We start from the raw sequence: 12338 nt of genomic DNA, 5'->3' as shown, positions 1-12338 counted from the left end.
CCTGTTATCAAGGTGTGCTTTTTGGAGGTGCACTTTCTAGAGATGCATTTTTTGGAGTTGTACTTTCCAAAGGTGCACTGAATCAAAACGTGCATCAATAATTTTGAAGAAGCAATGCACTGACAGTTAGCTGCCAATTGTTATTTTTTAGCATTCCATGCATTGGAAATGCATTCTAATGATAATTGAACTTCCAAAAACAACCTAGAGAAGGTTGAAATTTCTCTTTTAGAAGCCTCGATGACTCCCAAATCATCTCTTTGCTTCTCTCTTCTTATATTCTTCTTCTTTTATTGTTTTAAGTCATGTAAAGGCTCATGCACTCATTAATTCATATTAACAAGTGTGGAGACCTCGATAGCACCATTTAGAGAGTTAGTTTATATGTAATTAGCTTTATTATATTAGTTTTTAGCATAATGTTTATAGTAGAGGAGCTCTTACTCCTAATACAAAAGGAGGGGAGGGTTTCATTTCAATAAATGGATGTAATATGTATTCAAGGCTGATTTTTTGATGCAATAGTAAATGCTATTGGTTCTCTCATTCTAAGTGTAGTAATCTTTCTAGAGTTATATTTTATGTATTCTTTTTATTGAATGATAATGGAGCTAATAATTTTATTGTATTTTTATAATTGTGTGATCTTTTATTTTTGGTGTTTTCCTTATGTTAACAAATTTTGTTGTTGTGATGAACTGGAGAAAGTATCACTATTGTTCTTACATAGAATTTTTCCTTTTTTGAGCCTACTTTCTGTGGCCTTGTGATTTCATGAAACATTAAACGTCTTTCAATTTTTATTGAAATTCCTATCAACAATTGCATCAATGGAGTTGAGGAAGCAAGGCTCCTAATTTCATTGGTTTCCTACTAGATCTTTTGCATAATTTAATTCACAAATGTATTGTTTCTGTTGGAATTACAAGTGGAAAGAGTTAACTTCCAGGGGGGGTGAATTAGGAGTTTAAACTTGGACCCATAAAACTTTCACCATTCATTCATCATATGCATTCAATATGTAAATTAAAATAACATATAAATTATATGCATCTAAATCACGTAAACATGAAAGCAATCATACAGATAATGCCAAATATGATTACCCAAAAACCCTCCAAGTGAGAAGGTAAAACTGGGGTGGGGTTCACTATTGCAGTAATAAAATGTATCTAATGAAGGTTACAATGATTTGACCATGAATCATGGTCTACCCTGTGAAAGGTCTACCCTATTAAAGGCTTACAAATATTGTTAGGTCTCGCCTTATGAGAGGATTTCAACACCTTGTTAGAAGTGTGCCTTGTTAGAGGACTCAACTTACAACTAAGTAAGTACCCTGTTAAAGGATTTCATACAACTTGTTAGGACTACTCTGTTAAGAGATTTGACTGAAATCACCTATTAAATGTCTCATCATAGATTCTATGATTGGCACTTGCTTGCCTAATAATAGATCACCTCTACAAAATGTCTAATTAATCCTTCACAATTGGATGTCTCAATGTTGTATCTTTCTCTCTATCCTCTATTCTTCTCTAAATAATTATGCAATTCACTCTTACTTCTAAGCCACCTTGAATTCTCTACATGCAAACTATCTTGTTCGCTCCTCCAATTTGATCACTCACACATTGTAAAGAGTTTAGGGCCTCTTCCTCCTTAAGAAGACTTAGGTGGCTTAGGGTTAGGTATGAATCTATGGCTAAGATTCATCCATATTGCCTCCTAAACCTTCCCTTTTTCTAATTGGTTGCATGTAATTACATAAGGAATCCAAATGCAGATTCATCCTTATCTCCAAAAGATCATAATCTATCATTAGGTTGGCCCAAAAATGGTTTACATAGTTGTTTGTTCCATTACAAACAAATATGTCAAAACTATCTCACTCAGCATATGAAGTCTCTGATGCTTGGCATGCATTGTTATGTATACTATGACTCAGCACCTACATTACTTGGCATCCACTATTGACTCGGCTCTTTAATCACTCAACATGGTCTATCTTTTGGATACCTAGGTAACTTGGTACATGAGTGACTTAGCACTCATTGTAACTCGGCATGGTCTAATATTTACATGTTGTGCTCGGCATGTATTACTAGTTTAGCATGAACTAAGTAAATGGCTTAAGTGTGTTGACACTCACTTGTCAAAACCAATCTGAGATCAATAATCTTCCCTTTTGACATGAATGTCAAAAAATACTTGAATATACATAATCAACTTCAATCTTCTCAAGCATAAAATATCCATGACTTGACTTATATAAAAAAATTTAAAATTTCAAAAAAACTGCACTAACTTATATACCTCAAAATTTTATAACTCCTTCTGAGTTAATATGTCTGTTTCAAAAAATGTAAATCACCCCAATGATATAACTTTGCTAGTAGACTCCCCCTTTGTATATCATCTCTTTTCTTCATACACCCCCATATCATGTTTCTCATATGATATCTTCTCCTTTCTTTTATTCTCCCTATATTAATATCTCCCCCATGTTATATTTCTCCCCTTTTCATATTTCTCCCTCTTTTTGACACTTATGTCAAATGGGTTATACACCTATGGTGTGTTTTTCCAAAAATGATTTTTGGACATCCATTATTATCCTTAGAGCTGCATCCCAATTATTACATACAACATCCAGTGGCTTAATTTGGATTACAAGCTTGATAGCAAGGTGCACTAGACCATCTAGAGTAGAAAGATTGGGGTCTTTCTTTAGTAAAGTCTCGGCATAGTCTAGCCCCTTGTGCATTATCTCCATATGATGGGTAAGGATAACTTGAATACTTGTTAGTTTGGCTCTAATATTAGCCTCATCTTCTGTTAAGATGGATAACTAACTCTGTGCCTAAAGCAATGTTCTAAAATGCTTCTCACTCTAAGCTAGATTTGATGGTACTCTTGTACTTGATGTAGATATTTGACTTTCCAAACTTAGAATGTGACTTCTGGTCTCTTGGGTGAAGAGTGTAGGGTTGCATAGTTTTGCATGTAGTGATAATATTTTCTCAAGTAATTTCTTCACATCCTCAACCTTTGTTGCCAAAGAAACTTGTTGTAGTGCTATCTCACTAGATATTTTCTCATTTACCTTTCCTTGAAACTTCTTTTTAGACCATTCTAAAAGTTTTGCATTTTTATCAAGGTCTTCAATTGTGACCTTTTCCACTATATTAGTCAATTATTCTATAAGTGGTTTGGTCTCTTCAGGATTTGGCAGGCTAAATGCATCTAAAAAGATGTCCTTGATATCTTGGAGTGCTTTCTTCTACCTGTGTTTTCTCTTAAGCATTTCTTGATGCTTTCTCCTCTCTAATGCTTGTTCTAAAATGCCTATTTGCTCCAATGTCATAGTGTCATAGTCATATTTTGGAATCACAATTTCTTCATCAAGGCTTATGTCTCCATAGTGAATTACCTTTTCTACCTTTGATGAGTTGGGGCATGGCACTAAGATTTGCAATGGAATGGCTCATGTGCTCGGCTTCTGAAGAGCTTGTGTAGGAGAGCCAAATGTTGGTAGGGCTACTAGTGCTTGGATGGCTTTCTATTCCTTCACCTTAGGTATTAACTTATGCTCTTTAGGCTTGCCCTGGTCTATCACTATGACTTGAATAGCACCTTTTTCCTATGCTTTAGGTAGAGATGAATCTATATGTCTTGTTTTTTGCTATTGGCCTGTAGTATCTTTCTCTTCTTCTTGCTTCTCAATAGTATCAACTTTAACACTTGTATCATCAGTAGATTTATCTACTTTTGTTTGAACTAAAGGTTGTACATTAGTAACTAAAGGAATGACAAAAGTTGATTCCTATGGATTCACCTTTTCCCTTGTCTTCGTAGTTACTACCTTTTGCAATTCTTCTACACTGACTAAAATTGGATTACCACATAATTTGGCTTGAAGTGTGGACTAATCCAATATCTTCTTTAGATCTTTTGTCGTAAGTGGATTGATTTTTTGAGTTGATACATCAAAAAAATCCTTAACAATTATGGTTTCAAAGGTCTTGATTGTGTCATGGGGAGGACTGACACTCGACACTTGTGTGTCTTGCACATTTTGTTCATCTTGCTACTGCTCAGTTGTTGCCTTGTCATTATCTTGTTTTTCTATCTCTTTCCCAACTATATTATCTTCCTTATCATCTTCCTTGTCATCATTTTGTCATCATCCTTATCATCATCTTTACCCTTTGAAGGGTCAACTTCTCCTTGTTTCATAGTGGTCAACCCATTGATAGGTTTCCATATTTGAGTTGATTTCTTAACCACATCTTCAATGTTATTTTGAAGAATGCTAAAGGCTCTATATTTAGGTGTGAACCTAACTACATATCTCTTGATAGCCTTAACAATCTGTCCCTTTTTCAACTCTAGCATCACTTGAGCTAATGTTGTTTCCCTAATCTGTTTTTTCCAAATTCAAACAATAATGCCATTTTTTTTGAATAATATCATATAAAAAATTTGGTATTGAGTTGGAAAATTCTAGTGGACTATTTTTAAACTTTGACATCATGGCATATAATGCCTCTTCCACTTGGTTTTTCTCTTTGTTTTCCAATTTATCAAAATTAGTATGTTTCAAACTAGATAAATCTGCATTACTTTTGATATTTTCACATAAGTTTTCAAGATCAGATAGAGAATTGTGACTTATCACAATTTATCAAAATCAATATGTTTCAAACTAGATAAATCTGCATTACTTTTGATATTTTCATCTGATTCTATCCTTTCTTCATCAGAATCTGGTTGTGACACATTCTTTCTTCTTTTTCTTTTCTAGTCTTTGCCTCCTTACTTAGTCTGCTTGGTCTTTTCTTTGGCCTTTTGAGTGGTTGCACGTGTGTTGGCTCTAGTGTTAGAAATAGTGGGCTTGGCTAGGCTAGGTTTCACAATCTTCTTTGTCCTTGCCACAAGCTATGCCTTAGCCTTCCTCTTCTTTGGCATGGTAAGAGTAGGTGCTTCCTTAGCTTCTTCTCCCTCAACATATTTAGTTTCCTCCTCTTCCTTTTCTTCTCCCATACCTTGGGTCGATGCAAGAGGTTCTTGAGTCTATGTTTCTTCTTCCTCTTCATCCTCTTCTTATTATTCTTCCTCCTCTACACCTTCTCCAAATTTGGCTTTTAGTTTCTTCACTATCTTATCTTTCTTCTTAATGGAAATTTTCAACTCCACGGTAATCTTTGATTTTACCATCTCATAATTGCCAAATATCTTTGCACTTTTATCTATTTCCTCTACTAGTAGTGCAGTGATCATCAACATTAATTTCATACCCAAGTGGTGTTAGTCACCTTACCCTTGGTGTGGTAACTTGCACAAAAGTGTAATCAGCATCAACAAGAAATCATATGTCATTATAGTGTTGTTCAACCAAAGAAACTAGTCATGAAGGTTTCAATGTTTTCTCTCATCTGCACAATGAACTCATTAATCTGCATTGTAATTGATCTATCTATTTTCCATCCTATAATACCAAAAGATGGGAATGTATTATGTACATAAAAGAATATACAAACTAGTATTGAACAAAACTTGCATTGTGCACTCTTGGTTTTCCTAATAGCTCTAGCATTCTTCATAAGTTGTTGTACCTAAAGTTTTGCTAGATCATATGTATGATCTTTCTTTACAATCTTGTAATTGACATCCACAGCTATGTAGGGTACACTATTCAATCTACTAGATTGATAGAATTTATGAGAGATTGCCCTTATTAAAAATTTTAGCAATGGATCGATGATGGTATCTATAGTCATATCTCTCTTGTTCCAAACTACTCCAATATTCTTCTCAATTACTTCCTTGGAATCACTTTTGAGTGTCTTTGGCTAATCTAGAGTTGGGTAACCAGTAATCCTATGAATTATTCTCTTGGTGATCTTGATAGGTCCTCCTTTTAGCCATAAAGAACCATCGTGAATTTAGCTTAGCATAATTCTTATCCACTCAATCTTAAATACATTCATAAAATCTAGGGCTCATGTCAAACCCTTTTTCTCAACAATTTTGTATTCCTCTTTTAAAACATCATTTTCACACAATTTATTGTGTGTATCTCTTATCTCCATGTCTCCTATACTTCCTATCTTGTAATTGTAGCACTTCCTTACATCTTGTACCATGATTAAGTTTGGCGGGATCATTAACAATGCACCAGAAGGATCTTGTTTATAGGCGATGTCAAGAATGACTTTAAATATAGGTTGCTTAACTTCATTACTAACAAGTTGAACATTCAAAACCTCCTTCCCTTCAACATTTTTAAAACTAGATGCCATTTTGTCAAACTAGGGTATATGCAAAAGTAAACTGTGTAGCTCAACTTGTGATAAATACCTTGCAAAATCTAATAAAATAGTGTGAGATTGTTGCTAAAATATTTGCAAATGCTTTGAATAGGTTTCTAAATTGCCTTCTTCTATGCTTTCTCTTTCTTAAATTCAAAATGATGAGTAATGAACAAAAATTGATCGTACATCCTTTGAAAACCTTACATTTAATGCTGAGTGCTTAAACAGTTGTAAGCTCGACATCAACCAATTTTAGGATCACTCGGCATCCATTAGATGTTTCCACCACTCTACAGCTACTACAAGCTCGACATCAACTAGATAGTTTGGCAGCTTGGCATCAACTAACATTCCACTCGACATATATAGGTAATATTTCATGCTCGGCGATAACATGAAAAACTTAAAGATTTGACTTGAATTTTCAACATCTTGCATCTTTATTCACGCTAATGTAGTCTTTTTAGTACTATCTCCTTTGGAACTGATGTATAATATAACACTTGAATATTAGTCCCACATACTTCTTGATTACCTAGTTTGATGAGGTGTGATCACCTGACCCCTTAGGTGAAGTGATCCCTTCTCCATTTGATGTGTTGCAATCATCCTTCTTTTTCCATGTCTTATTCATCTCATCTCTGATGTGTTCAACATCGGCCTTGCCTTTACCTTCACCAAATTTACAACTTGGTTCCTTTGACCTAGTTGGAATGTGACCAGTCTTCAAACAACTAAAATGTAGTTTGACTCAACCACCTTTTGTAGTTATGGTTAGTGTAAATAATTAATTATTATTACACTTTACTTAATTTTACTTAGGTCAATGCATTATTAAATTAGCTGTCATATAGACACCTAGGAGTATGTGTAGTCATATGAGTTGTCTTTTTGACAACATAGGAGTTTGCATATTCATCTAAGTTGTTATGTAGACAACACAACTGTTTGTACTCCAATTGAGCACATGGTGTCTACAACATCTCTTTACAAGATACACCTATGTAAGCTTATCCTCTCATCATCGCACAAACCCCTATGCTCAATGGAGGATAATCCACTCTTGGTGGACATGTGCTTAGTTGTGAGGCTTATCACTTTGCTGACTCCTAGCCATTCTAGATGCCTTTATATACAAGAACTCCTAGTCTATATTCATATGATATTCACTCTCATTATTGTTATTATGATCATATATTATTGTTCCATATTGTGTTAAGAGCTTGAGCTTCTTAATCTTGGTGTCATTTTTCCCTAAGGTAAATTCTTACAGTTACCACTAAAGTGTGTCCTAATATAATTCTCAGGAACATGTCCATATTCTTGACAATATTGATAGCTATATCTTGTATTATAATCCCAATGATAAAAGTTCTCATTTTTTCTTACCTTTCTTGGCTTGTTTGATGACCACATAGATTTGGATTTTCATTCAAAATCTCTATGTCCATACTTCTGACGGTTGTAGCAATAACCTTCAAATATTTGTTTATGCATGGTCCTAGTTCTACATTCATGTGCCTGATGCCTTGCTTGTTGCATTTATGACAATGAGTCATGTTCTTAGGCTTGACATTCTGATTTGTATTCTTGCTCCTACACATATTAGCAGCACATCCTTTCTTACCATAATTATGACAAGTAGGTTTGGAGTTCTTACCTTTGATGTTCCTTTCATTAGTGACTTTGGATGATTCTCCTTCTTCAGTGTTTGTGTAGCCCAATCCTAGTGTATCATTGTTAGATCTAGGGGATCTTAGTAATTGCACAAAGTATTTGATGGCTTCATTTGGCTTGTTGAGACTTTTAGAAAATTATTTTTCTCTTTTTAGGTCAATCTACAAGCATTCATTCTACAACTTCAATGTAGTTATCTCAATGTCCTTTACATTCAGTTCATAGTTGGTATTCATCATTTGACTTAGAGTATCCAATTGCATGTTGGAAATCTTGGTTAGTTCTATTGACTTCTCTTCCATTCTATTAGCCAAAATTATTTTGTCTTCTTTAATCATGACTTTGTCTTTTTTTGCTTTCTTCTTTTGTTCAGTCACCTCACATAGTAGTATAGCTTGTGATTCCTATTCTAACTTGAGAATTCTAATTTCCTCATCTTGGATTATGTTCTTTTCCATTAGATCTGCAACTGTTGCATCAAATTTATTTGAGTCTCCATCTGTAAATAGCTTATTAGTGTATATCTCTTTGTATTGTGTGTCATTCTCCCCAGTAGAATTTTCTTTCCTTCTCTTCAAGGATTTCTTTATTTTTTCTCTTGCCCCATTTAGTTGATGTAGTATGAGATGTATTTCAATCTCCTAGTTTTCAATAGTCTTTCTTAGCTTGTAGATTTCCATCTCAAGATCTTTCCTCAAAGATGCAAATCTTCTCTTTTAGAGAAATAGGCTCTAATACCAAGTGTTCAAATTACAAGTGGAAAGAGTAAAATTATAAGAGGGGGGGGGAGTGAATTAGGAGTTTAAACTTGGACCCATAAAACTTTCACCATTCATTCATCATATACATTCAATATGTAAATTGAAATAACATGTAAAGTATATGCATCTAAATCATGTGAACCTGTAAGCAATCACACACATAACACCAAATATGATGTTACATAGATAGTCTTTTCTAAATTTGCAGGAGGAGGATTCAATAATTCAGAGTATTCTTAATAATACTTGTGTGGTAGAAAAGGATGCATCTGACAGTTATGTGTTGGGATTAACTACATAAGAGGAATGTAATGAGAATTTTTTTCTATCCACGGAGCCAGACATTATCCATTGGCTTTTACCATGTGAACTAGATACAAGTCCAATCTATGAAGCTTCTATAGTTGATCTCACAACTATTGTTGAGTTGTCAAAAGGTCATAATCTCCATGTCAATAACAAACTGCCTCCCAAACAGATGAATCAGTTAACAGAGCTTCTTCAAAAACATGAAAAGGCTTTTCCATGGGACTATAGAGTTATAAAAGGGTACTTGCCACTCCATCAACCCCATAGGAGGATTAATCTAGTACTTAGAGAAATAGTTAAAACTAAACTACAAAAGTTGCTTGATGTTGGTTTTATATACCCTATATCTAATAGTAGATGGGTCTCACCTCTAATTATAGTACCTAAAAAGGGGGGAAATGAAAATTTTTTGTAGATTACAAAGAATTGAAAAAGGAAACCAAGAAGGATAACTTTCTTTTACCCTTTATTGATCAAGTTTTGGACACTTTGGCTAGTAAGAAATATTTTTCTTTTCTTGATGGGTACAATGGTTATAATCAGATAAGTATAGCTCCAAAATATTAGGATAAAACCACATTTACATTGCCATGGGGTACTTTTGCATATTATGTCTTACCATTTGGCCTGTATAATGCTCTCACAACATTTTAAAGAGTTGTAATCAATATTTTTGCTAATATATCACATGACTGCATGGAAATATACATGGATGATTTCACAACATTTGGAGTCACCTTTGAGGAAGCCTTGATGAATATTAAAAAGGTTTTTGTCTAATGCAAAGAACATAATATATCACTCAATAGTGAGAAATGTTTCATGCTCATGTAGGAAGGAGTGGTGCTTGGTCATTTTATATTAGCTATAGGGATACAAGTGGACCCAACTAAGATAGAGGTAATTCTAACATTTCCCATACCTACAAAACCAAAGGATGTAAGATCTTTTTTAGGTCATGCTAGCTATTATAGGCATTTCATAAAAGATTTTAGTAAAATAGCTAGTCCTTTCTATACACTGTTGACTAAAGAAGTTGAATTTATTTGGACATTCACATGTAATGAATCCTTCCTGTAGCTTGAGAAACTTCTCACCACAACACCATTTTTGAAAGGACTAGATTGATCAATTCCATTTCATATCCATACTGATGCATCAGACTATGTTGTAGGTGTTATATTAGGAAAAAAGCTTGGTAACCTTCAAAATGCAATCTACTATACTAGTAAAAGCCTCCATGGTCCTAAACTAAACTACATAGTAACTAAGAAAGAACTTTTAGATGTATTTTATGCATTGAAAAAATTCAAACATTATGTAACTAGATATCCTATTTTTGTTCATATTAACTACTCATCTATAAAGTACTTAATGAACAAACCTATTGTATCTAGTAGATTGGCAAGATGCTTATGTAATTGCAGGAGTTTGACATTACCATTATTGATAATCTAGGAAAGTCCAACATAGTTGCTAATTATTTGTCCAGACTGCACAGTGTTGATGAAGATCTAACTTCAATTGAAGATACTTTTCCATATGAGGATTTGTTCCACATAGAAACTCATACACCATGGTATGTAGATATAGCAAACTAGCTTGTTGCAAATAGAATGCTCCCACACTTCTCTCACAAAGATAGGAGGAAGCTCATAGAGAAAAGTTTTCATTATTCATGGATAGATAATAATCTCTTCTATACTGGACTAGATCATATTATGAGGAGATGTGTCAGGGAGGATGAGATATATGACATACTACATGCATGTCATAATGAACCATGTGGAGGCATTTTGTAGGAAAAAAAGAACAACACTAAAGGTACTTACAACTGGATATTATTGGTCAACATTACATAAAGATGTAACAAATTATACAACCAAGTGTGACAAATGCTAGAGGATGGGCCAAAAAACCAAGTCAAATGAGATGCCACTCAATCCATAGATTTTTGTAACACCCTTTGACAAGTGGGATATGGACTTCATAGGTCCAATTGATACACCATCAAATGGAAAATCCTACATCTTAGTATGCACGGATTATTTAACTAAATGGGTGGAAGTCAAGGCAATGAAAAATGAAAAAGATAATAAAGTAGCTAAATTCTTATATGAGGAAATATTCACATGCTACAGAGTTCCCATAGAACTTATCATAGATCAAAGAGCCCAGTTCACATCAAACTTGATCACTGAACTTATGAAAGAATATAGCATAAGGCACTAGAAATCTAGTCCTTATCACCCTTAGGAAAATGGGCAAGAAAAGGTCACCAATAGAGAAATTGAGGCCATTCTAACCAAGATAGTGCAAATACACAGGAAGGATTGGAGTAGCAGGTTAACTGAGGCTGTCTGGGCACACCAAACTACATGGAAGACAACAACTAGATTCTCTCCATTTGAACTTGTGTATGGAAAAGCAAAAATGTTTCCTATTGAATTTGAACACAAAACACTACCCACTACATTGGAATTGAACATCAATCTTCCTGCATCACAAGAAGAGAGACTTCTCCACTTGAACTCACTAGATGAAATGAGAAAGACAACTTTGGAAAGAAAAAAGATCCTTTAGAAGTAGGGAAAGAAGTAGCATGCCACACATATCAGTAATAAACAATTCCAAGTGGGAGATTGGGCTCTCTTATATGATTCTCATTTCAAAGAGAATCAAGGGAAGTTGTAGACTCAGTGGCTAGGGCCTTATGAAATTCAATATGTATTCAACAATGGAGCAATCCAACTAACAACCATTGATCTTGTCGAGTTCAATCTTCTTGTAAATAGCCATAGGTTGCACCTCTATCATGAACCACAGACCAAAGATGAGTTCCTACAGTAGTTTCAACTAAATAGTTTACTAGCTTGTATAGACATATTTCCTACAACAAACGGTGCAAACCTTCTTTCTATAGCCATACAATGACAAACCTTCAATGAGCACTCATAATAAAACCTCATTTCATCTAAGTTCCATTCTTTCATTCATTTTTCTTTTTCTTCATATCAACTCATCTCATTTCTTTATTTATCATCCACTCACACTCCACGTCACCCACAAATTATGTTTTTACTACTTTCAATAAAACATACCATTAGCACCTTTTCTACAGTCACCAGACTTTGCCACCTCATCAATTTGCATGCAAAAAGTATGCTCTAAAATTTTTAGGTACAACATTTTTACTCTTTATTCATTTTTAGCACATAGGTGTCAATATTTATATATAATACTACACTAAATGTATTGTATAAGCTTTAAGCCA

The sequence above is a fragment of the Cupressus sempervirens genome, chromosome 9 (assembly GCF_028749045.1).
Source record: "Cupressus sempervirens isolate cs-2001-9-10 chromosome 9, ASM2874904v1, whole genome shotgun sequence".
In the NCBI taxonomy this organism is placed as follows: domain Eukaryota; kingdom Viridiplantae; phylum Streptophyta; class Pinopsida; order Cupressales; family Cupressaceae; genus Cupressus; species Cupressus sempervirens.
Note: the sequence above shows the minus strand (reverse complement) of the source record.